Source organism: Myotis davidii, unplaced genomic scaffold (genome assembly GCF_000327345.1).
Source record: "Myotis davidii unplaced genomic scaffold, ASM32734v1 scaffold1277, whole genome shotgun sequence".
NCBI lineage: Eukaryota > Metazoa > Chordata > Mammalia > Chiroptera > Vespertilionidae > Myotis > Myotis davidii.
In genome coordinates, this window is record NW_006290682.1 from 1333086 (window position 1) to 1337613 (window position 4528).

Genomic DNA, 4528 nt, shown 5'->3' on the forward strand with positions numbered 1-4528 from the left:
AATATATTTTATTGATTTTTTACAGAGAGGAAGGGAGAAGGATAGAGAGTTAGAAACATTGATGAGAGAGAAACATCGATCAGCTGCCTCCTGCACACCATCCACTGGGGATGTGCCCGCAACCAAGGTACATGCCCTTGACTGGAATTGAACCTGGACCTTTCAGTCTGCAGGCCGACGCTCTATCCACTGAGCCAAATCGGTCAGGGCTCATTTTAGTTTTTGAAGCCTCCTTTCCTTATCCTGGGGTCCATGAATAAATGCTTACCATATCTGAGGTCTACATAGTATAATGAGCCCAACTGGTGTGGCTCAGTGGTTGAGTGGCAACTTGTGAACCAGGAGGTTATGGTTCAATTCCCACTCAGGGCTTTATCCCCAGTAGGTGCGTGCAAGAGGCAGCCAATGGATGATTCTCTCTCATCATTGATGTTTCTATCTCTCCCTTTCCTTTGCTCTCTGAAATCAAGAAAATATATACATATCCTATATAATAAAAGGCTAATATGCAAATCAACCAAATGGGAGAATGACCAGTTGCTATGAGATGCACTGACCACTAGGGGGCAGGCGCTCAATGCAGGTCAGTGTGTTCCCTCTGCGTGGCAGTGCTAAGGATGTGCGACTGCTGGCTTAGGTCTGCTTCCCGGCAGTCAGACATCCCCCAAGGGCTCCCAGACTGTGAGAGGGCTCAGGCTGGGCTGAGGGACCCCCTGAGTGCACAAATTTCGTGCACCGGGCCTCTAGTATTTAAAATAAAAATGAATCCAGAGGTGACAGATGGCTGCTAGCACTGGTTTTGTGACTCCACCATATCAAGGCTATGATTCTCTTGCCTTCCCCTCGTGCTTGTTGGTAAATGGCTCCAGGACGATGCTGTGGTTGAACACTTCATACCCGCATTCGAGGCAGCGAGAGTGGGAAAGGCCATGCCAGCTGTTTCCTTTCATCAGGACGCAGAAGCTGTTGCAGAACCTCTGAAAGCTGTGGCTTATGTTACACATGTCATCTTGGTGCCACCTGGCCAGCCCTCGCTCCAAATTGGACCGGGAAGATGCATCTGCCAGGAAGGAGAGAGAGGGGATTGAGCAGAGTCTGCGTATCTGGCTTCTTTCTCTGTTAAAACACTTCGATATGGCTTTCCCCTGATCCCGAACCTCTTAATAGACTAGAACACTTCAGAGAGGCTTAGTGACTGCTGTAGGCAATGTTTTTGTTCCCCAAAATGTCTAAGTTGAAACCTAACCCCCACTGTGATGGGATTTGGAGGTAGGACCTTTGGGAGGTGGGGCCTTACGTCATGAGGGCAGAGACTTTGTGAATGAGATTAGTGCTCCTATAAAAGAGACCTCAGCCCGGCCTGCATGGATCAATGGTTGAGTGTTGAGCTATGAATCAGGATTCTCAGTACAATTCCAGGTCAGGGTACATGCCCAGGTTGTGGGCTCCATCCCCAGTGTGGGGCGTGAGGAGGCAGCCGATCAATGATTCTCTCTGATCATTGATGTTTCTCTCTCTCTCATTCCCCTCCCTTCCTCTCTGAAATCAATAAATTTTTAAGCAAATATATTTTATCGATTTTTTTACAGAGAGGAAGGGAGAGGGATAGAGAGTTAGAAACATTGATGAGAGAGAAACATCAATCAGCTGCCTCCTGCACAGCCCCTACTGGGGATGTGCCCGCAACCAAGGTACATGCCCTTGACCGGAATTGAACCCAGGACCCTTGAGTCCGCAGGCCAACGCTCTATCCACTGAGCAAACTGGTTAGGGCAATAAAATTTTTTTTTTAATGAAAGGGACCCCAGAGTGCTCCCTTGCCCCTCCCACCATGTGAGGACCCGACAAGAAGATGGGCATTTATGAACCAGGAAGCCGGCCCTCATCAGACACGGACTCTGCTGGCACCTTGACCTTGGACTTCCAATGTTTAGAGCTGTGAGCAATTAATTTGTGTGGTTACAGCCACCTTGTCTATGGTTATGGTTATGGTTATGGTTATGGTAGCCCCAAAGCACTGAAGGCAGGTACCCTCTGAAGATTTATTTAGCCACTGCAGTGGCTCAATGCTTTATACAGCTCATATCACACAAGACAAATGCGATCTTCAATAGTCCACAAACTATAATTGTGAGAAAATAAACTCAGCTTTCAGTGCTTTAAGAAAATGTTTAAATTCGTACTGAACATTGACCACATCACTTCCCCTAAGTGATTTGGACTCTTAAATACTTTAATTTACATTTAATTAGGCCTCCGTGAAGGGATTAGATGCTGGGAATAATAGGTCAAGGGGAACATGGGAATGTTAATCCCTCAGCTATAAATAGAAGGCCAGGGAGACACAGTAAACACAGATCAGAATTAGGTTCAAAAGGCAGGCCTGAAATAGACATTTGCAAATGGGGCTTCTAAGGAGGAATTATTATGGTAAAAATAACTCTAGCTCCTATTTTAAGAAGTCATGTGTGACAGTAATATGTTGAACTCGTGGCCAATGAATTAGCGGACGCCGATAAATCGCACAAAAAATTCTTCACGCGAAAAAGACAAGCAGATTTATTTTGTGAGACAGTTGAACAAGCCCTTTGGAAACGGGAGAAACAAAATTCATGGCGCTATGAAATTAATTTTAATTAATATTCAACATCAATAATAAAAGCAGATGCCAGTTATTCAAGACTATAGTGACATTTTCACCAACTTAATGAGTCAGGCAGGCAATGTACATGGACTCTTTAAATAGTCTAGAGGCTGTATACTAGAATTTTAAGTCAACATAATTACCTCTTCATCCTAGGATGGTATGCACCAAGAAAAAAAAAAAAGCCATTTCTGCCCTAGCCGGTTTGCTCAGTGAATAGTGTCAGCCTGTGGACTGAAAGGTCCTGGGTTTGATTTTAGTCAAGGGCACATGCCCGGGTTGCGGGCTTGATCCCCAGTGTGGGGCATGCAGGAGGCAGCTGATCCATGATTCTCTGTCATCACTGATGTTTCTCTCTCTCTCTCTCCCTCTCCCTTCCTCTCTGAAACCAATAAAAAAATATATTTTAAAAATCAATTTCTGGAGACCACATGTGCAGACATGCCTTTGGCCTTCGATACAGCTTTGGGTTTAAAACCTGCACCTGCCATCTTCAACTGCCCGACCCTAGACTCTTTCCAGACCCTCTTGTCAATTTTGACCACATAGGATCGCCGTGAGGGTTAAAGAGGGGATTTAGGTCAGGTGTCAAGTGTGCAATAGGTTCTCAAAAACCTTCTTCTTTCCTTCTTTGTACCTTCCAGAGGGCTCCCCCTCTGCTTCCGGTTATCAGTGATTTTCTAACATTAGAATATCAAAGGGGGGATTTGAGGGAAAGCATGGTAGGGAAGACCATGAGACCCCAATGGGGTGATTCCATTATCTGAAAGTATTGTGAGCTCCAAGGACATCTGAGATAAAGACTAAAATATCATCTATGAGCAAATGTAAATGTTTTCACAATTCTCTACTCTCTCAGCATTTGGACGACTCAATCTTTAGTAAACCTTGCCATAGTGCAGATAACAGAGCTGGTGAATCCCATAGACTAGATCAGGCTTAGGGACAGCTTGCTTCGCTTCAGATTTTAAGTATCTTTTTTTTTTTTTTTTTTTTTTTACAATTTCATGTCACTCAGTGTCTGAACTTAAGAAGTCTTATAGCAAAGAGAACTTGGGCAGCAAAGATCGTTTCCAAAGAAAGCATGTGTACCAACACTAATTGGAATGAGAAACTACTTCCTACTTAACGATTTGGAGCAAAACTGACACATTCACTATTACAGCAATATTTCATAGGCTTTTTTCTTCTGCATTACGGTGATCATCATTGCCAATTGTTTCTATGGTTATAAAAAGGATTGATCATATTCTTTTTAAAAAATATATGTTTATTGATTTCAGAGAGGAAGGGAGAGGGAGAGAGAGAGAAACATCCATGATGAAGGAGAATCATGGATCGGCTGCCTCCTGCACGCCCCCTACTGGGGATCGAACCCGCAACCCGGGCATGTGCCCTGACTGGAATCGAACTTTGACCTCCAGGTTCATAGGTCGATGCTCAACCACTGAGCAATACCGGCCAAGCTGATTGGTCATTTTCTTGTTGCAGGATTAAAACAGGTAGGGGATAGAGGTAGGGCCAATTTATTCCTTATATCCTATCTACACTAATAAAAGAGAAAAATGGAAATTGGTGTCATTCCGCTATGCCCACCAGCCAATCAGAGTGACTATGCAAATTAACCCAACAAAGATGGCAGTAAATTTGCATACGTAGGCCAAAGTGGTGAAGCGAAGACTGAAGGCTCTGGCCGGAGCAGCGAAGGCCTGGGTCCCGGGTGCCGGAGGAAAACCGGTGCCAGCAGCCAGGGGAAGGGAAGGTCTATTGCACAAATCTTTTCATGCAGCAGGCCTCTAGTTATACAATAATTAGTTCAACCACGTGTTCATATAAAATTTATGTAACTGAACAGTTGTTGATGGATGATGTAATTATATTCAA